This window comes from Macaca nemestrina, chromosome 6 (assembly GCF_043159975.1).
Source record: "Macaca nemestrina isolate mMacNem1 chromosome 6, mMacNem.hap1, whole genome shotgun sequence".
Lineage (NCBI taxonomy): Eukaryota > Metazoa > Chordata > Mammalia > Primates > Cercopithecidae > Macaca > Macaca nemestrina.
In genome coordinates this window covers 168,288,357-168,311,836 of record NC_092130.1, presented here as the reverse complement: position 1 = coordinate 168,311,836, position 23,480 = coordinate 168,288,357, and the positions used below count along the sequence as shown (strand labels likewise).

The following is a 23,480-nucleotide window of genomic DNA, read 5'->3' as shown; positions in this document are numbered from 1 at the left end:
GATGTTTCAACATAAATATTAATAATCCTAACAATATGTATATATTTATTGATAAGCAGGAATAAATAAGGAAATGTTAGAAATCTATAAATCTAAGCAAAGTTTAATCCATTTTTATTGTACTATTGTTATAGTTTTTATTTAAGTTTGATAATTTTCAAAATAGAAATCAAATAATAAAAGTCTGTCTAAATGATTTAAAATATTCCCAAAACAAAACTGGTTCCTTTCCAGTTGAAATAAGAGCTATTTTAACCCCTTCTGGAAAATATTAATTGAAAAAATAGGGAGAAACTTACACTGAGAACCCTAGAAAAATGTATGTTGACATATAAGGGAACAAAATTAGAGAAAAAGAAAAAAATACAAGCAAAGGAAGGTAAGTGCAATTGGAGTACACACTATAATTATGTTATTTTTGTTTAAAAACAAGTTTGTCTCTTTGTACTATTAATCTCATATCAATACACCAGATTTTATAAGCAGAACAGTGACTGTATTTCAATGGAAATCACATATACGACAGTTTTATATGCACTTTGGACAAACTCTGCCCCAAAGATAAAATATAGCATCTGTTTCACTATGCATTGAGGAAATGCAGAACAAATTTAAAAATGAGGCAAAGTATTATATTCTGCCAGTCTATTTAATTACCGCTTCTTTTGGTATTTATTTTTTAAAGTTAAAAATAAGCTGTTCACATGTGGGCATGGAGACACAAGAAAAATAGACCTTATGTCGACATATGTATGCTTAGTCACGTTTTGGAGCATGCGCGCTGTTGCTACAAGAAGTAAATTGCAACATTATTGTAAAAGTCAGTTAAAAACATTCAATTTAAAATAAATGCCAGACTCTAGGATTCCTTCCCAAAATTTTTAATATTTATTTTTATTGTTAGTAAAAATTCACTAAAACACTAAAAAGAGTATTAATAATAGAAATATTCTAATATCTCAGATATATCTATACTAATGATATTACTAATGAGATTACATTTGCTATAAAGTCATGATATGCTACAACAAATAGAGCAAAAATCCCTCCCTCATAGTAAGTAGAAAAACTTATTGTTCTTGTCCAGATCAGCACCCTGTTTCAGGTATGCAAGTTTGTTGCTTAAAAAACTGAAGAGACAATGTCCCGAGGTTATTTACCCAGTGATGGTGTTGGTGTTTCAGAGTCAAACCTTGATTCTATGCAGTAACTTCTACTCTTTGGCTATTCTTTTGCATATAGCAGGATATCTATCATCCCCTTCCTCCTTTCCCTCTTTTTCTTTCTTATTTCCTTTCCTCCTTTCCTTCTTCTCCCCTCCTTCACATTTGACCGTATCCCTTTGGCCACAGTGAGTTGTCAGTTAAACTAACACTAGATGACACAGAATGACCTTACTTTGATGTCTGGTTGATTGCTGGCTTTTGGCTGAGATACCCTTTTCATACAACTTTTCATGTGACTTCACCAGCAGCCTACCTCAGGGTATAAATGTTCCAATAGGGCAAGAGCAGAAGCTACATGTCTTCTTGAAGTCAAGCCTTAGAACTTACAATTTGTCATTTCTGCCTTATTCTATATCTCAACGCAAGTAACATGGCCATCCCAGATTTAAATGATGGCAAAAAAGACTTGATGGGAGAGACTACAAAATATTTTCTGCCATTTGTAATCTGGTATAATGCCTCTTCTAGAGTGGATGCTATCTGGCGAGCGTGGAGACTTTCACCCATCATGTTCCTTTCCACTAATGCATTCAAATGCTTCTTTCTTAGGCTTCTTTGTTTCTAATTGTCTATTTGCTCCTTCCAGGACTCTGATAATAAATAGATAATTACTTTTAAAAAGCTAAGCCATTCAGTATGGCCTAGGATTCTGGGAATATCCCTACCTCAGGCCACTTCTCCTTCCTCACAAACTTGACGGCCAGAAATACCGATCAAAGTCATGTATAATAGGAGTATTTTGGGGCCACCTAGATTGGGGCAGTGTATCCATTGTGGTTGCACACCATCATATCAAGTTGATGTCTCCATAGAATAGAACTGTAATTATTCCCTCTGACATCAGCTGCCCTTCAGGATCCTCTCACAAGGCTACAGAATGAGATAAATAAACTGTGCCTCAGAGGGCATCTATGTAATAAATGAATACTCCAGACTTGCTCAAACTTGAAGCCAAAGCCACTACTATTTCATCGTGCTATGCAGTACTATGGTTCCCACTCAACTTTAGGACTTGCTGGGCTGAAAATTTCCAGTTTATGATGAGCAACACCAGTTGTAGAGTCTTTTAATAGCCTTTGTTTATGTACTCTGTCTCTACTATGGCAAGCATGCCTGGAGCTGCTTTTTACATCATGGAGAACTTTTTACATCATGTGGACTCTATATACCCCTACTTAATAGAGAGCAGTGGTTCATGATAGAGCTTTGGTTCATCTGATATTAACAAGATGGCCCTGAAGCCAATATCCCTAGGAAAACCTCTTTATGCTTTTGACTCTTCTATCAATACTCTTATGAAACAATTCTGATATTTCCACTACATTTAAGTGTTAAGTATAGATATTACATATACAATATTTATTATATACATACACATATATGTATTTATATATACACACACATACAGAGAGAGAGGGAGAAGAAGAGGGTGAAGGAGAGAAGAAGGGAAAGAGAAAGACAAAGAGAAAGAAAGAGAAGTAAGGAGAAAGACGCAAACTTTAAGGAGCCATCTTAGAAGTGTTTTAGTACTATCTCCAGGTATCCTGTTCAGACTTTATATCCTAAGTTATCTGAGTTATAGGAGCATGCTCCCACATCAATATTTTTATATTATTTTACTTTAGGGATATGTTCTAAAAGAGTTTTGTTCTTTATTATCAAGATCCACTTTTCGCATTTTCTCTGATTCCTGGTCCACATTTGCCAAGCCCTAAAGTTATTTTGGTGGGGCAGCAACACTCTTTCTCCAATTGGTTCAGCTGGTTCATCCTTCCATAATTAATTATGGAGTGAAATTGAAACAGATTTTGATGATATAGAATATCATCTTGTGAGACAGACACTTCATCTGAAAACTTCATGTGATTTTCAGTCTGCCATTCTAAAACGGAGAAGACAGAGTTATTTCTTCTAGCCCAGATGTGGACAGTTGGAAAATGCTCATGAGTTATGAGAATGTTAAGAGTGGTAAGACCAAGGTAAATTTGGCAATTGGGGGACCTAAAGTGCATCCACCCAAACACCAGCCTACCAGCTCCCGGGGTTTCCTCACTTACCTCTCAGGGACCCCATTCTAGCATAAAACATAACCTCGTGATTCACATTTAACCTGTTTTCTATAACTCTTATACTCACAAAATCAGTGGCTGGAATTCTTATCAGTGCAGTTTTGTTCCTGACTCCAGGAGATGAGCGCCTTTGTCATAGTGGTGTTCTAGCTTTCACACAAAGCCATGAGTTTGTGGTTACCTAACATAAGCCTATTATTTCCTTCCTTCACAGTATTTGTGGTCCTTAGCAACAATTGAAAACTCTGCAATACTTAAAATTACTTTTTTGCATCTCAAACACTATGGATACTACATAGGCCTGTAAATGCTTCCAGTTGTATGCTGTACATCTCAGTTCCCTATATGTAGTAGTCTTCAGAATTGTAATGGTATATATGGCATGTCAAGGAGTGTCACCACCCTATCTAAAAGCAGCAGTGGGTCCCTTATTCCGTCTGGCCGGCATGATAGTAAATGTCACAATTCCATTCTGAAGATCTGCTTCCTAGGACAATACCAGTTGTCTTAGTTGAGACTCCCCTAAAGATACCCACAAACAAAGTTTCTATTACAAGTAGCTTTTTAAAGAGGTAATCCCAAGAATCACTGGTACAGAATAGGAAAGAGTAGGGGAGAAACCAGCGGCCACACCGTAGACTGTACATTGTCAATAAATTATGAGTACTTGGAGCTTAATCCCACCAAAGAATTCTGAAAGCCAGTGTAAAAGCACCTGCCTAAGAATAAGCCCACTGGAGGATTTACTCATTAAGAGTTTTCACTCATTGTTTGAGGGCTACTGGAGAAAAGTCTGGGAATAATAGTCATTAGTTCCTCACCATTTCAGTCTGGTATGGATTGAACTGTGTCTGTCTAAATTCATATGTTGAAACCTTAATCTCCCATGTGACTATCTGGAGGTAGAGTTTTTCAGAAATAATTAAAGTTAAATGAGACTGTAAAGGTGGAGCCCTAATGCAATAGTATTATTGGTCTTATAAAAAATAGGAAGAGAGAAAGAGCTTGTTCTTTCTCTCCACCATGTAAGGACATAGCAAGAAGGTGGCTGTCTGCAAGCCAGGAAGAGAGCCCTCACCAGAAATCAAGTCCTGTTTGAACTTTGCAATCTCTAGCAGTATGAGAAAATAATTCATAATTGAGTCACCTAGTCTATAAGATTCGGCTGACTAAGACACAGGTATACTACGCATGAAGGGCAAAAAGACATTTTTGACAGAGAAAGTGCTCAGACAAAGTATGCAGAGGTCGACTGTTGGAAATTGGACAAGGGTGACGAGAACGTTAAGGGCAAGTGTGACAAAGACTACAGGATATGAGTGTGCTGCTGACAGCCTCTGTTACAACTATCATAGGAAAATTGTATACATTCGTGAATATTTTACTTCAAGCATCTTATACCTGTAAGAATGGAGTTTACTCAAAGAATTGATGTTTTATGGGGATAGGTGCTCACTGTCCACCATAAAATTTCAACAAGTATAGAGAGGTCTTGTTAGTCTTAGCATTAGCTGAACCTTTTGCATAATATGACAAATGGTTTGATAATGTTAACAATTTAGATACTAAAATAATTAGTACTGAACCTATTTAAATATACAGAAAGATAATAAGGATAGATTGTTTTAATGATCCAATCATTGTTTAAAATTGCAAAATCAATTAGTGTTTTTTATTTGACAAGATACTCTGTTTTCCTATTGAGCTGTGTGATTTATAATAATATAAACTATTGATTATATATTTTAGTCATTCTAAGTAATTAAGACCCAGGAATTGTAATAGGAATCGAATTCATTTTTTTCTTATTTAAATTCAGAGCCCGCTTTATTGTAACAAACCATGCTGATAAACCGGTACACTCATGCTATAAATTATACTACATTATGGAGTCTGCAAAACACACTTCCATGGACCTATAGCTCTTGCCAAGCATTGTCTATACTTTATACCAATTATTTTCTGATATTTAGAACTAAAGACCTAATCTGATTCAGTTTCCACTTCTAAAATAAATGCTTTATACCTGGACATGTGAAATTTCAACAACACCTACCCACCATTCACTGGTCCTTCTTTTATCGATGATTACCCCACTCATGACTATTGCCTACAATCTTCATTTCAAAAAGGTTTGAAAATAGTGACATTCAAATTATATTATCCCTTATTCACTTATTAAATAAAATTATTTGCTTTTTGGATTTAGTAATCTGATCCATTTGGGATTTATCTGGGATATACTGTGAGAAATTGATATAGTTCTTTTTCCTAAATGACTAGCAAGTTATCTCAAATATTCCTCAGTGTAAAACCTAATTTTTCTTCATTTTTTTGAGCTAATGTCTTTGTATAGTCTAAAGTTTGAAATGTAGTGTTCACTTACGGAGTTTCTATTCTGTTCCATTGGTCTGCTTTCTTGTAGGCCAATACGACAGTCTTAAATGTAGAGACTTCATAATACTGTTCCATACCTGGTGGATTTGCACACTCACAATTGCTCTTACATTTTAGGAAATTTGTTATTCTTCTTGACTGTTTGTGATTCCAACTATAATTAATAATCAACTTGTTTCAGAACAAAACTTGATGGTATTTTTAGTGGTAATACATTATATTTATAAATTAACTTTTGGGTAACCGATAACTATGATATTTTCCTTCTGTGCAAGGATATGATAGGTCTTCAAGTATATAATAGTGCACCTTGATAAATTTTTTATGGTTTTCTAGATTAGGAATATTTCTCATTAAGTTTATGACTAAGATTTTGTCTGCTCATTTTTTAAGTTAATGGATTTTGTTTTTCAGCAGCTTTACAGAAAAATTGACTAGGAAATATTGATACTTCCCATATGTCTTATCATGACCTTCAGTTTCTCCTATTTTGTCTTACATTAGTCTAGTATATTTGTTATAAAAAATGAATTTATATTGATATGTCATTGTTAAATTTATAGTTTACATTAGAGTTCACTCTCTGTGTCATACATAATATAAGTTTTGACAAATAAATAACGATATTTGCCCACCATTACAGAATCCTCAGAATAGTTTCATTGTTCTGAATATCCCTGTGCTTTATCTATGCATCCCTTTCTCCTGCCAAAATTCTGGAAACCACTGTTTGTTTTACTCTCCATGGTGTTGCCTTTTCCAGAATGTCACATAGTTGGAATCACATACTATGTAGTCTTTTCAGACTGGTTTCTTTCACTTAGAAACGTGCATTTAAGTTTCCTCCATGTCTTTTCATGGCTTGATAGATGATTTCTTTTTATCATAGAATAATATTTCACTTTCTGTACATACCACCATCAGTTTATTCATTCACTTATTGAAGGACATATTACTTGCTTCTAAGTTTTGGTAATTGTGAATAAAGCTGCCAAGGAGCACCATTTGTTATCACATGGAAAGAAAATGTTTAGTTTTGTAAAAGCCTATCAAGTGCCTTCCAAAATAGGTGTGCCATTTTGCCTTCCTCGCATCATTCCTTGTTGCTCTGCATACTTGCTACTTTTGGTGCTGTCAGTGCTTTAGATTTTAGCCTTTCTATCTGATAGGTGTGTAGCAGTAGCTCATTTTATTTTTAATTTTTTTGCTTTTGTCTTGTTTCCATTAAAACTAATAGCCACTTCTTGCTTTGTCTATATATGTTTTATTGGTTGTGTGGTAATTTTACCTGAAGTATTTATCTAACATTACTTTCATTATTTTTGTAGAACTTTTTCATGGTCAGGATGTATAATTGCGCTCTCTAACTAGATTATTTTACCTCTCTTTTTTAATTTATTTTGCCTCTAGTTGTTTTCTCTCGTTTAGTCAATTTGTACTGACCAGTATAGTCATCATAATGCCAAATAAGCAGAGGACCCAGAAGGCATCATTAGTCATTATTTTTATGATAAGTACAAAGTGTATAGTTGTATATACACATGGACTACATATTTTAATGTATTTTTTATAATTGTTGTTTCTTATTTGTCTTGTTCTTGATTGAACCATTTATGTATGCATACATATATGCTTCATAATAAGGAAGTAGCTCCCCATTCTTATCTGAATAAGTAAATGATATTTATTTAGATTATTCAAAGGCAAGATAAAAAAGAAAATTTCAAATTAGTTTCATCTAGGAAATATAATATTTATCCCCAAATCTGCAACCAAAATTAGTGACAAATAGTATGTTAAAAAATCAATCGTGTAAATATATTACTAGAGTATTAGGGAAAATAATTACAAGACAACATTTAGACATGATGTGCTATAATCAGTTGAGTTTTAATGCAGGAATTCAAGAGATTTTAGGAAATTATAGTTCAATTCATAATGGTATAGGAGCTGAGGAGAATAAATTAAATTCATAATTTACGAGATACAAAACAGTATTTTAATTTAATTTACACTTCTGAAATCACTTAACTTCACTTATATCTGGTCCTTCTACTTTGTTTTTATTTGCTGGGAGTTTTTTTGACACTAGTATTTACAGTTATATAATATTACATTGATATAGGTGTCTAATACCATAATATTCCTCTGATTATGCTGAATTCCTTAGATTGTAGTTTATTAGCCTCGTATTATCATTACACTTTAAAAAATTATAATTTACCTATTTTTTCTTTGAACCAAAGATTATTTAATATAGCATCTTTATTGGTGCTTATATATTTTAAATGTTTGCAGTAAGTAGCACTTTGATTTTGTTATTAATTTCTCCTACTATTTTTATCCACAAAATTTATATTATTCGTCTACATGTCTTCTGTTGTTCTTTTCAGTCAAGCTGTTAGAAAACGTTTGTGAATCTTCCAAGTATATTCCAAATATAGTCGTTATTTTTGTAATACACACAAATTTTCATCTGAAAGTATATTGTTTTAAGCAAAAAATCAAGTTTTATTACAAGTGCACCATTCCTTCCCCTGCAAAAAATAAATAAATAAATAAAAATAAAAATAAAATCTACTCTAGAAAAAGAACAAAGAGAAACTCATATAAAATACTAAGTAATCAAAGCAGCACATACAAAAAGTCTTTCATTTTTGAATTTGTCTTTATTTCTCCTTGAATCTCTTGCTGTTTCATCTCTATATCAATTGTTGCTATGTACTATGGATTGTAGCCATTTGCATTATAAAGTATCCAGTTTTATCTCTTCATTCTTTTGATCAGGTTTCTACCTTTACATATAAAGGCATAACTCAGAGATACTGGGGGTTTCATGGTAGAGCACTGCAATAAAGAAAATTTCAAAATAAAGTGAATCATATAATATTTTAAATTTTGTAGTGTATACAAAGTTATATTTAAGCCACATTGTAATCTATTAAGTATGCAATTGCATTATGTATCAAATTATTTACATACGTTAATTAAAAATACTTTATTGCCAAAAACGCTAATGATCATCTGAGGGTTTTGCCTCGATATTGATGGCTACTAACTGATTAGTCTGGTGGTTGTTGCAGATTGGGATGGCTGTGAAATCAGGAATGATTTTTCCGTAGCATGCAATGCTGTTTGACAGCATTTTAACCACAGTAGAACTCCTTTCAAAATTTGAGTCAATCACCTCAAATCCTGGTAGCTACTTCACAAATAAGTTTGTGGAATATTCAAAATCCTTTATTCACCTTTCAACAACATTCACAGAATCTTCCCCAGGGTTGGATTTCATCTCAAGAAATCATTTTCTTTTCTATCCATAAAAAACATAAGAAACAACTTTTCATCCATTCAAGTTTTATCATCATATTGCACCAATTCAGTCACATCTTTAGATTTCATGTTTAATTCTAGTTATCTTTCATATGGCTATTCTGGCACATCTGTGGTTGCTTCCTCCAGTGAATTCTTGAACCCCTCAAAGTCATTCATTAGTGTTGGAATCAACTCCTTGTCCCAGATCCATCAGAAGCATCACTATTTATGTCAGCTATAGCTTTGCAAAATGTATTTCTTAAATAATAAGACTTGAAAGTTGAAATAACTTCTTCATCCATTGACTGCAGAATGGATGTTGCATTAGTAAGCATGAAAGCAACATTAATCTCCTTGTACATTTCCATCAGAGCTCTTGGGTGACTAGGTACATTGTCAATAAGGAGTAAAATTTTGAAAGGAATATTTTTTTTCTTTTTGCCTGAGAGGTAGGTCTCTGCAGGGGGTTTAAAATACTCAGTAAACCATGTTGTAAAGAGATGTGCTGTCATCCAGGCTTTTATTTTTTTCCATTTATATAACATATCAGAGTAGAATTAGCATCAATGTTTTCCCTAGGATTTTTAAAGTGGTCAGTGAGTATCAGTTTCAACATAAAGTCATAGCTACGTTAGTTCCTATCAAAAGAATCAGTCTGCCCTTTGAAGCTTTTAAGACAAGCATTGACTTCTCTCTAGCTATGAAAGTCCTAGATGGCATCTCCTTCTGATACAAGGCAGTTGTGTCTACATTAAAAAAAGTCCTTTTAGTGTGGCCACCTGCATCAGTGATGTTAACTAGATCTTTTGGATAACTTGCTGTAGCTTCTCCAGCAGCACTTGCTGCTTCATCTTGCACGTTTATGTTATGAAGATGTGGCCCCTCTCTTTACGCCTCATGAACGAACCTCTGCTACCATCCGCTTTTCTCCTACAGCTTCCTCACCTCTCTTAGCCTTCGTTAAATTGAAGAGTTAGCGTCTTGCTTGGAATTAGGTTTTGGCTAAACAGAGTGTTGTGTCCGGTTTGATCTTCCATTGAGACCACTCAAACTTTCTCTACATCAGCATAAGGCTGTTTCAGTTTCTTATTCATGCGTTCACTGGTGTCGCACTTTTAATTTCCTTCAAGAACTTTTCTTTTGCTTTCTCTATTTGGCTAACTGTTAGGTATAAGAGACCTAGTTTTCAGTCTCTCTCTGCTTCTGTCCTAGCTTGGCTTTCAACATGTCTTCCTCAATAAATTTACTCATTTCTATCTTTTGATTTAAAGTGAGGGACATGTGACTCTTCATATCAGTTGAATAGTTAGAGGCCATTATAGGGCTATTAATTGTCCTAATTTCAATATTCTTCTATTTCAGGAACTAGGGAGGCCTGAGTAGAAATAGAGAGATGAGGGAGAGAGATGTTGGTGGGGGAGCAGAAAATTGATATGTATTGATTGATTTCACTGTCTTATATAGGTACAATTTATGGTGCCTCCAAACCATTACAATAGTAACAACCTAACAAGAGTACAGCAAAAAACTAACATAACTCTCACTCTAGCTTTGTTTAAGAGGTCTTTACCCATTCCTGCATGTAGACTAGGATAATTTTAGAGCACTGAGATAATATGCAAAAACAGCAATCATGTAGGTTTTAAAACTAACTCTGGGATTAAAGAGAAAGTATGAAAACAACTAACTATGTTTTATTGAAGATATATATGAGCATTGTGATCTGACCAAGTTGAAAGACATTCCCAGTCTACTCAAACGCTCACTGGTGCCCAGATGTCTGTGGTTGTTAGTCACCTCTTAAAACAACCTCTTTCTCTTTGCCTAGCCTTAAAATAAAAAGGCCCTGAAATATGCTCTTACTTAAGACAGTACTTTAGGACAATAGTCCACCATCTTCTCAGATTACTGGCTCTCCAGATAAACCTGCTTTCCTCCCACCATTGCTCCTCTCCTGTGTTTGGCTTTTGACAGGTGAGCAGTTGAACTTGGGTTTGATTACAACATCCAGGGTCACTGATCACAGATCACCATAACAAATATAATAATAATAAAAATTTTGAAATATTGCAAGGATTATAAAAATGTGACACCAAAACAGAAAATGAGCACATATGTTGGAAAGTATTTGAAGAACATCTAAATATATTAATAGAACAAAAAATCTATAATCCAAAAAAGCATAATTAGAAAATAATCAACATTTTAATAAAGATTAAGAAAAAAGATGTGAAGAAAATATCATACATACCCAATTACAATTTGAAATTATAGAAAATATTTCATCAATGAAGACTAAATTAAAACACAAGAACTAAAAAACCAACGTAAGCCATAAAAACATAAAAGAGAGGGAAAATGTAAAGAAATGAATAGAAAGCATAAAACCAGTTCAAAAATCATAAATAATTAATTTGTAAAGGTTGAAAATAAATTATAGGTTAAGACTTACTAGAAAAACACATATCAGAGAATGATGGATGAGTAATGGAGGGAAACATGGTTTCCTTAGTAAACACTTCTTGTCTATGCTACATTCCTTCTTGCTGGTCTTCAAATATTTTTCTGTGTCCTTTTTCCCACACAAAGAACAAACTTAATCTATGCTGGGAAAAATAGTCCAAAAGTTTCATGCTGTCAGTTCATCTAGCTTAATGTCCAGGATTTGATTCTTACACAGCATATTCTGTTAATTGTGCTTTGGTGATACTGCTCTTTCTATAAAATGAAGGTTTGTACAGCCCTGTGTCCAACAAATCTATTTTCCCAATTCATGTTAAAAATGTTAGAGCAAGTTACACCATCAGGTGTAATATTGAAGTCAAATGTTTTCTAATTCCATGTTTAAATCCATCACTATCATTAATCACAAAACCTTACCTTTGCCACAAGTTGTCATTAGCACAATTCCTGGAATTAATCAGCTTCAGTAATGGTCTAGAAAATCACCTTTTAAAAAATGTCTACAATGACTGCCAGTGTTTTTCATCTGGTTTCTTATAGTGCCCAGTAGTTCACCATAGTCTTTGGGAAGACTATTAAAAGTGGCATTCTCCACCTCCAATCATCTAAAAGAAGGTGCTTATTTTCCTTGTTTCATTATTTGGAAATAATTACAAAACTAAAATCTTTATTTCTGGAAATTTCTCAATGGTTGGGTGTCTCCCAACTATATCATGACTTTATCTCTCTGATCCTCACCTTCATGACTAAGATAACTTTGTCTCTGCTTGACAAAGGATGGAAAGAATATATCCATGCTGCACTATGAGAAGAAATGACCTTTACACTCTTAAGCAATGAGAATATCAGTAACATGGATAATAACATATTTGCAGTATGACTCATACCAAACCTTCAAATTTTAGTTCTTCTAATGTTGTAAGTGTGGATGGTATGGGTGTATGTACGTGTGTGTGGGAAATCCTGTGAATCAGACATGTATTGAGCTAAAATCAATTCAATGAATACCAGTTCACTAAAAACTAATTGAACAAAATTTTGATTCACCAAAATTTTGTATATGTTACATGCTTATAAAGTTTACAGATTACTAGTTCAACAGGTTTCAAATTGTTTTGAATATCCTTTTGAGGTTTCAATTTCCCAATAGCTCTTTGATCTTAGCAACTGTGTTATATTTGTTCAGTAGCCAAAATTGTCCCTGTTTTATTGAATAAAATGATAATATAAAAGTACGTTTATTTCTGCTTCCAAATACTGAGCATATTTCATATGCTTAAATGACATACTAAGTAGTGTTTCTATCAAGCAAGCTAAGAAGACAGTAAATAAGAAAAAACAGACATTAAATATTGTGAAAATCTATTGGAGAAAGAAACTTGCTTCATGTATTATCCTTGAATTTCAAAAAATATCTATATAACTCTCATTTCACAATGTCATACTTCCCAAAGTACTGAAAATTATACTCTGGAATTAACTAAATTTTGTTCTGCAGTGGCAAAATAATTTCAGCTATACTAATATTAGTTATATTAAGCTATGTGATGATTTTAAAGAATATCACAGGTAGTAAAATATCCCATGCCACAGTGAATAAGAAAGTAGTTGACAGAGTAATTTTGTGAATAAATTTTTGGTAATGATCATTTTGTAAATTAAAAATAACTAGGCTTTAATCATCAAAAATAATCCAATGTGGAGGTCCTATTTTACCACCCGTAGAGATAAGTAAAGTGAGGCAGAAAGAGTTTAAGTAATTTGCCCAAATGCATTCTTCAAATAATGTGGAAGATTAGAAGCATGCCTTTACAACTTGTACTGTATTGGTACCGGATTTGTGCTGAATTGACTTTCTGTGACTTTTTCTTTCCCTAATTGGTCAGTTCACTAAATGATTTTTTGCAAATTGATTTATCTAAACAATTAGTACATAGTTAAGATTTTTGAACCTATAACGAAAGTAATATCCTATCACACGTTCAGTAAAAGTTTATGGTAGCATATCGTTTTCAATTTTTGAAGCATTTTGTCTATCTATATACCATCCATCTCTCACCAATCTATTATCATTTATCCACTGTATCTAGAATGGTCCAAAGTGAAATAAAGCTTAGGTAGCAATTTCCAGTATTATACGATAGATGGCTCTCCAGATACATCCAGTGAGGTAGGTAGGCGAATTGGAGTCACTGAAGTTCACCTGAGGTTGATTAAGCTCCTGTTTATAATTGTAGATCATATGACTATATAAGCAAACATACCAACACTTTTTCCATATGCCAAATATTAATTCATTATATTTCAATAAAATGCATATATTTTTAAAACAAAACCAACACTTTTATTTTACTAATTAAAATATTTCACTATGGAGAGGCAACTTGGAAAATAGAAATCTCAGCTCAAGGGCAAAGGCAAACTCTCTTGAGAAAGAAGGTAGCCCAGAATCAAAGGCCAACAGCAGGTAAATGCTATGTGAGGGAGTTATGGGGAGGGGAGGCTTCAAAACTACTCAGGATTTTGGTTAATGGCTGAAACTTTGGGAGACCTCACAGGTAACCACAGGGCAGGCAGGTCATTCACAAAGTGGGTAGATGTTGATTCCTTCTGCGAATCTTAGATGATGCTCACAGAGCGTCACAGCTCAGGTGGTGTAGTGGGGTGTGCTGTGCTTTCTTTCAGCCTGCTCTCCTGGAAGGGCAGGGCTCGGAACATAAAGCTCTGGCATCAAGGCACGCCTAAGGCTATCAGGGCTAAGAGTGGAGATAGATCTCAGGCCCCAAAACCTGGGGGAAGAGGAAGAGGAACTCTGCCCAGAAAACTTAGCTGGGAGGAGGAGTTGGAAGCACCAGAGGAGGAGGAGCTCTCATTGCTGAGGGATGGGAAGGAAGAACCTCCCAGGGGGTGAGGGTGAGGAGGCACGCATACGGACTGCATGCCAACCAGGCGGGGAAGTACGTCTTGGGACCTCAGGATCAGAAGAGCCTGAGCTGCTCTGAAAGGCCAGCTGTCGTAAGCCAGCGCCATGGGAAAGAGTATTCTCATCAGCTGAACCAGGCGGAGAGCGGCGGCTGAGAAGGGCTGATCTTCGCTGGGTGGAACGGCTCCGGAGGACAGTGCCTGGTGTCATGCTGGTGCTGTGAGGAGCAGGGCTTGACCTTGCTGTGCGGCCGCGAAGGGCAGGGCATGGGGGGTTGCCGCGGCGTTGGAGGGCAGGGCTTGGCCCGGATGCACCTCTGCGGAAAGCAGGGACTGGCGGGGTGGCTCGGCTGCGGAGATCATAGCCCGGCGCGGGTGCACTGCCAAGGCGAGCTGGGCCTGGCTGAGTGGCGCGGCGGGGAAGAGCAGGACCTGGCTGGGTGGTGCAGCGTCGGATGGCAGGGCCTGAACCAGATGCACGTCTGCGGAGAGCAGGACCTGGCGGGGCGATGCGGCTTCGGCAAGCAGGGCTTGGCCCAGATGCATGGCTGAGGAGTGCAGGGCCTGGCTGCGTTGCCTGACTCGACACAGTAGCCCCGGAATGGCAACGGCTGCTGGGCTGGGACCCTGGAGAAGATGGCTGCAAAGGCCCAGGAAACAGACGCCGCCCTGGAGGCCTCTGAGCAGGGACAGTCTGGTCACAGCCAGGCTGCTTCCTATGACGGTTGTTTCCGGGTCTCTTGGTCTGGGCCGGGTGCTCGTCGGCGTGGCCAGTGGCCTTTGGGGGTGGCCCCACAGCGGCCTGGCTGTCCCCGTGGGGCATCACACATCCAAGGACTTGGTGAGGCCTGCGGCAGCCTTGGAGGTCAGAATGCCTCTTCCCCGGCACGGCAGCCATGGAGGGCAGCCGCGGGCCCTCATCCGCCACGAAAATGGCGGCGGCAGTGGCGGCTGCGGTGTTGGAAACAGCAGTGTCGCTCCTCAGGGCGGCGCTGCCCCAGGGAGACGCGTCGCCGGAGACGGTGGGACAGAGGCGGCCAGATCTTGATTCCCGGTCCCACAGCCATCGCCAGAGACAGGGGCAACCTCTTTGTTCTGCCCTCCGACCACCGCGCCCTCCTGCTGCATCTGCTCCTTCTCCATGCCTGACTGGGTGGCCATAACGTCAGGTTTTCCCTCAGAGAGCAGGAATGCAGCCGCTAGTCAAAATAACATGTATTTTTTAAAGACCTACAAATGTGTCTACAATTCAGGGCACCATTTTCTTGGTTTCAGTCAGAACATTTCTAATTAAGGCATAGAGAATTGGATGTTTTTCATTTAGGCAGTTACCTCTAGACCCCCAGACGCCATCACAGAGGTTGACACAGATGTAAAATGTGATAGCATGTGCATATTAACAATGGGTAAACACTGGAAGGGCCTAATGAACTATTCCTTTCCCTAATCATCTCTCTCAAGTGTCACAATCCATATACACTCAAATACTCTCTATAATTTCCAGATGTGGTAGATAAATATGGCAAAAGTCTTGCTCTTTGTGACACTGCCTGCATCAAACTCGATCCTTTTTGTTTCATCATAGCTGCATAATGATGCCACCTTCATTTGATTTCTAATGTCTCCTCTTCATTCCTTTCGTTTGCATTGCCTGTGTCTCCACTCCTCCCTTTATTTTCAACCAGTGAACTTTGTTGTCAGTGTGCTTTCTAGCATGTATAAGTAAATATTTTGTTGATTAGCTCAATACGTGTCATGATAGAGAGGAAGCCAGCTGAAGCCAGCTGGACATCCTGGGTCCAGTCTGGACTTGGAGAACTTTTCTGTCTAGATAAAGGATTATAAATGCACCAATCAGCACTCTGTAAAAATGCTCCAATCAGCATTCTGTGTCAAGCTAAAGGATTGTAAACACACCAATCAGCACTCTGTAAAATGGGCTAATCAGCACTCTGTAAATTGGACCAATCAGCACTCTGTAGGATGGACCAATCAGCAGGACATGGGTGGAGACAAGGGACTAAAAGCTGACCACCCCAGACAGCAGCAGCAACCTGCTGGGATCCACTTCCTTTGCTGTGGAAGCTTTGTTCTTTCACTCTTCACAATAAGTCTTGCTGCTACTCACTCTGGTGTCTGCACCACCTTTAAGAGCTGTAACACTCACCACGAAGGTCGGCAGCTTCGTTCTTGAAGTCAGTGAGACCACAAACCCACCTGAAAGATGAAACTCTGGACACATCTGAAGGAACAAACTCGGAACACACCATGTTTAAGAGCTGTAACACTCCCCGGGAAGGTCCACGGCTTCATTCTTGAAGTCAGCGAGATCATGAACCCACTGGAAGGATCCAACTCTGGACACAATAGGATTAATCAGAACCTTAATATGTAGAATGTTAACTTCTGTGTTTTTGATTTCTGCATAGGAGAGAGCCATTCTCATGATTATTTACATAATGGAAGATTCTGTCTTATAGTTCTTAAGGACTAGATTTTCTTCTTGAACTTTAAAAGTAAGGTTTCATCTTGTGAAAAGGCCTGTGAGAGCCACGTGCCAGGGAACTCCAGGTAGCCTCCAGGAGCTAGGAGCAGTCAGCAAGAAAGCAGGGACCTTGGTTCTGCAACTGCAAGGAACTGAATTCTGCCAACAGTTGCATAGTTTTAGAAGAGAACACTGTGCTCTAGAAAGAAGTAATGCCCAATAGAGACATGTATTGCAGCCCTGCAACTCTGAGCAGAGGGCCCAGCTAAGGCACATCAGGACTCTCTGACCCACAAAAGTAGAAGATAATCAATAGATGTTATGAAACAATAGACATTTATTTCTCACAGTTCTGGAGACTACAAGTCAGAGATCAAGAGACTAGCATATTTGGAGTCTGGTGAAGGTCTACTTCCTGGTTCAGAGATGGTGCCTCCTGTCATCATATGGTGTAACGGGAGAGCTGGTTCCCTGGGGTTCCTTTTATAAGTGCACTAATCCCATTTATGAGCGTAGGCCCTCATGACCTAAGCACCTGCCAAAGGCCCCACCTCTTAATCCCTTACCTCCTAATACCTAATACTCCTACTACCCAATCATCTTGAGGATTATAATTTCAATATGTAAATATTAGGGGACATAAACAATTAGAACATAATATGATTATTTTTCATAAACTATATTTTTCTTAACTCTTAATGCTCCACCTGTTTAAAGATTTTGTCAGTTTCCTCTGGTAGTTCTGTGTCACTAGGTCTGAATTTTGCCTACTCCGCCTGAAATCTCTCTGTGTTATTCTTTCCCGTAGATAAATTTTCGGTTTCTTGTTCAGCTTATTTTTTACTAAACTCAGGTTATAGGAGAGTGCTAAAGAACACATTTCCATAGAACAGGAAAGAAATCTAGTCTTTATTTGTATGGCCATGTGATATAAAGTGTGGCAGGCACCTCTGCTTCCTTCTCTCTGGTCTGCTGCTTCTCTTTCAGATCCTAAGGTTCAGCCTGACCCTGAGGTTATCACACTCCTAGCCATTCTTGAGTCAGAAATTCCCAGTACACACAAGAATAAAAAACCTCTATGGAAATGAGGCTATTATGTATACAATTTTGAGCATCAAGCTCTTCCCAGGATCCCACCTTTCTGATTCTGTTCTCCATGATTTTCTGTAGCCAAGAAGGTAGAAACTATGCACAAATCCCCCTTGCTGAGATGCAGAGCAAGGCCGTGGTTTCACTTACATAGAGTTGCCACATCTCAGGAACCCTTTGTCCCATAGGAATCCGACATCATGGAGCCGGCAGGAGAGCGGAAGGGAAGCCAAAAGCTGTGTTTCCTGCACCTAGAATTCCCCCATTTCCCTTGTCCCTTCCATTCCATCTCCTTCTCTTAAGATCCTTCTGTACCTTCCTACATTAGCTTGGGGTGTGCCCCTTGGGTATTTCCAAAAGACATGCTTTAAGAGTGAACTTTAATAGTTTAATGCTAAAAATAAAAATAGAGACATGATAAAAAATAAGACAAAGTAAGAAACAGGCCCTGTAAACATGGATAGTACTTTTAATAAATCTAATTAGCATTTTCTTTTTAAATATCAATATTAAAAATGTTATAACTTTAGATACAGAACTTCTAGATAGAACAAAAATATCACATGAAAAATAATCAGTAGTTTACTATCTGGAGAGCTAGTTATTATCTTTACATGAACTGAGAAGGGAAAATTCAGTTAAACCTTCTGTTTTGTTTTGTTTTATTTTGTTGTTGAAACGAGTCTTGCTCTGTCACCCAGACTGGAGTGCAGTGGTGCGATCTGGGCTCATTGTAACCTCTGCCTCCCAAGTTCAAGTGATTGTCCCCTCTCATCCTCCTGACTAGCTGGGATTATAGGTGTGCACCACCACACCCAGGTAATTTTTGTATTTAGTAGAGACAGGGTTTCAGCACACTGGTCTTGAATTTCTGGTCTCAAGTGATCCACCCACCTCAGCCTCCCAAAGTGCTGGGATGACAGGCATGAGCCACCGCACCTGGCCTGTTAAACCATTTTTTAAGTTCATTTATTATCATTCGCCTTTATCCTTTAAAAGACAAGGATTAATTACCCTCTTATGGAATGACAGTAAAATCTAACATCTTTGTTTTCCCCTTAATATAGAATATCTTAATGCATCAACCTCTATTCAAGTAGATTCAGGAGACATGCAGTCTTTAAAACTGTAGTTCTCTTCTCACATGAAATTAACATGCACACAGACACACACATGCACAGAGTGGGAAGAATATTTCAGAAAGCATACTTTTAATCATTTCATATTGGATTTATCTTTTTAACATATTTACTAATATTTGAAAGATAACTTTAGATCTAAAACCAGTTTATGTTTTCATCATACTTATGCAATGAAAATACATGTAAATCATTTATAATTTATGCAATTTATAATAGAAGTCATAATTAAAAGGCTGTTAGAATTTATTTATAAATTATTGATTTTAATCGTCAATTTAAACCCTCTCCTCCTTCAGCACCTAGTTTTACCACCTACATACATGCTCATTCCAGCTATTCTAAAAATTTTTAGGAAGAATTAAAATACTTTCACTTGTACACCTGAATCTCCATTGTTATATAAAACAAATAAAAATCATTATAGTAATTAGTAAAATATTTTAGTGATAAAGATAAGTAATGATCTGAACTTGATTATTTGGAAAAGATAAGCACAAATTCATTAGGCTTATGACATTTAATGTTTTGTTCCTGTCCTTTTAACAGTTTGAAAAATATATATTTTTATCTGTCTAAAAAATATAAGCTAACGTTAAACCCACTATTAATTTAAATTTAAACTAATATCTCCTGATCTTGAAGAGTTAAGCAAATATGTAAACTGATCATTTTTTCTTTTGAAAGGATCTATCAATCGCCATAGCATACTTACTCTTCAACATAATGAATTAGAAATGAGACCTAGCATCTTATCTTTAGTGTTCCTCTGTGTAAATAATTTTTAAAAGTTATTGAAATGTGGGAGAATAAAGAGTGAGGTTTCACTTTATTCATTTCAGACTAAAACATATAAACTAAATTTGGAAATAGCTAATTTTGGATTTGTATTTTTAGAAGACAGAGCAAATGACAGATCAAACAGTGATGCACCTAATCTGTGTTTCTGCCAGTATGACCTTAAGAGGGACATGGCTTGCAAGCATAGGAGAATCTGATGGGTGCTTTCCTGAGATGATTATGGAAATGTTATGTATGAATAAATAATCAGTACATACATTTATAAAGACTTCTAATCAGGGACTATAGCATGTGTGATTGCAATCATATTCTATTTATTAAGACTTGTTAATGACAATGAGACATGTTTCATAGCTAAGAGTTTTTATTCCAAAGGTTTTTCACATTATTTTATTTTTTTCTTAATTCATTTAATAGTATTGTTCAAACTGATTGCTTTATTTTATTAGATTTGCAGACTGGGGACTTTATTCTTTTTCTAAGTACTAATACTGCTTACTTGTTCAAAAGAAAAATGTTAAATGCAACACAACACAATTTAGGACATGAATTTTAAAAAAATGCAATCAAAAGGCAGAAAGTGATATTCCCTTGAAAGGCCCCATTGGTAACATAACAGCTGAAACTAGCAACAATTGTGGTTCTAGTTAAGCTCATCTCATAAGCAAAATTACTTTGTGAACATCTATGCTCTAACATAAACCTGAATAAAAATATTTTTTAATATACAGCTGTTACTTACAATAAGATGACTTTTCTAAAAATGAGTTTATAATGCTCTATTTCTTTATGATGTTCAAAAATCTTCAGTTACCCTATTCAAAAACTCGTAATGGAAAATGCCATAGTGTATCAAAGAAATATTAATTTCTCAAGTTATCTAAGACTATCTACTGGGTAACTCTTCATAAAATTGCGAAGTTTCATCTTAAAGTATAATCTACTTTTAGCATCTGTAGAATAACATGCCACTTTGAGTGATAGTTGCTAGACTCAGTAAATATTAAAACAGTACTGGGAAATGTTACCTAATAAGATAGTGTTCTCTAAGCAGAATTTTGAGTGTGCAGCATGGAATGTCTGTTTAAAAGTCCATATATTAAGTTAATGATGCTACGGCTTTTGGCCCATTTATGGAGCCTTTATCAGGAGTTGAAACATAGAGGCTGGCGGCCTCTAACAGACTGGTCTGCTTACAACTTGCAGTGAACTGATAAAGGATAGACTACAAGAGGAAACTTTGAGTGTATTATGTATTTTGCAGAATCACCTATTTCCTTCTTTTTGTTTACTTTTATCATCTGTAAGTGAGAATAAATCCCTATTAAAAAGAATGTGAGAAGATAGAAGGTAATTGCTATGTTTTGAATGTATCCCCCTGCAAAAGCATGTGCCAGAAACCTGATCCCCAATGGAACCATGTTGGGAGGTCGACCCTAATGAGAGGTACTTAGGCCGTGAGAGAGGAGTGAATGGACTGACGCTATTATCTTTGGAGTGGATTCATTATAAAAGAGGAAATTTGCCCCCCCCCCCACCTTTACATATACCCATTCTCTCTCTCTCTTTCTCTCTCTCTCTCTTCCTTTCTTGCCCTCCCACCACCCACCATGGGATGATACAGCAAGAAGGCCCTCACCAGATGCTGGGCCCTAGGGCCCTGTTTCTTGGGCTTCCCAGCCTCCAGAATTGCAAGAAACAAATTGTTGTTGTTTATAAATTGCTCCATCTTATTTCTATTCCTTACAAATTACTCAATCTAGCACAAGGTGGACTAAGGCAATAATTCTATATACTCACAAAGGTTATTTGTAAGGAAGCAAATATGTTCTTAAGACAGAAATTTCAGTAAAATTAAAATGTTATAGGGCATGATGCTAGTTTATCTTCTTATATTAATACAATGAGAATAAGTTATTACATGCTGCAAAATATATTTGGAAAGCAATATATGTGTTGTTATATGATGCACTTTTACTCTGGGCCAAGAAAACTTACCCACCCCATTGGTTTGACCACATGGCTTCCTTTGACCAGTGGAATGCTATTGTGAAAAATATTAACTGAGGCTTTTAATGAATTCAGCCAGTTTAACTTACTACTTGCCCTCTGGTGAATCTACTTGAGAAGAGAACGTCAAAGTGGCCTGGAGCCCGGGTTTCTGCAACAGCAATAATAATGGTCCCCCAAAGTCATCTATGCCCTAGTCTTAAGAATATGTGAATATGTTATCTTGCATGACAAAAACAATTGCAGATGTGATTAAGGATCTTGAAATGATATGATCTTTGATTATGTGGATGGATTCAATGTAATCACAATGTTTATAAGAAAAAAGAAATATACTCAGACAAGGAGAGAGAAAAGAGACACTAAGAAAGGGCTACTAACCAAGGAAGATGGGTAGACTTTAGAGACTGGAAAAGATAGGAAAGTACATTCTCTCTTGGAGGCTCTAGAAATAACACAGCCCTATCAACACTTAGTTTTTAAACCTCTTACTGCCATAACTATCAGATAACAAATTTGCATGCTTTTAAGTCAATAAGTCTGTCGCAACCGGATTTTTTTGTTTGTTTGTTTGTTTGTATTTGAGACTGAGTCTCCACTCTGTCACCCAGGCTGGAGTGCAGTCGCGCAGTCCTGGCTTACTGCAACCTCCGCCTCCTGGGTTCAAGTGATTCTCCTGCCTCAGTCTCCTGAGTAGCTAGGATTACAGGCACGTGCCACCACACCCAGCTAATTTTTTTTTTTTTTTTTTTTTTTGTATTATTAGTAGATACAGGGTTTCACCATGTTGGTCACGCTGGTCTCAAATTCCTGACCTTGTGATCTGCCCGCCTCAGCCTCCCAAAGTGCTGGGATTACAGGCGTGAGCCACCATGCCTGGCTGTGTGTGGTAATTTGTTAGACTAACAATAGGAAACTAACAAAGCATCCACAAACACATAAGACAGAGACCTGAACCCAAGAGCCTGGGCCCAGGTCCACCAGATTTTGGTCTAAAAGAGATCCTAGATGAGCCGAAAAGTTTATTTGTGAAGTCGAAATTCTCTCTTTCTCTCTTTGGCTTTCTTTCTATTAAAAAGAAAAATAAATAAATAAACAACCCTCTCTCTCTCTCTCTCTCTCTCTCTCTCTCTCTCTGTCTATACATATATATATATATGTATGTATGTATGTATTTTTCCTGTTTTAACAAAAACATAGGATTATAGAGAGGTACATGACACATAGATTCTATTATAAACTTGTTGGCAGCATTACTTAATACTGCATCTTGTACCTCATTACATCATTTCATATCTGCTTATATAGATGTATTTGTTCTCTTTAAGTCTACACATTATTAAACACCAAATTACATAGCCAGTGGCCAGATGAGGAATTAAATTTAGCCTAACTGTCCTTACCATATAATGAGAGAAAATAGAATGTTGGTATAACTTAAACATGTTATAATTGAGGGAAGTTTGGATTAAAAACTAATTGTTCAGAATTTGTTAATTACAAATACACATAAATGTCAATTAATGACTAATTATCAACACTATGTCTGGCCTTAGTGGTGATG

The 23,480-nt window shown here is 36.7% G+C and overlaps 1 pseudogene; it reads right to left on the bottom strand.

The window, feature by feature from the left end:
- Nucleotides 1–11,248: 11,248 nt before the first annotated feature.
- LOC105489512 (EZH inhibitory protein-like) lies at nt 11,249–16,337 on the bottom strand (annotated as a pseudogene).
- Nucleotides 16,338–23,480: the final 7,143 nt, after the last annotated feature.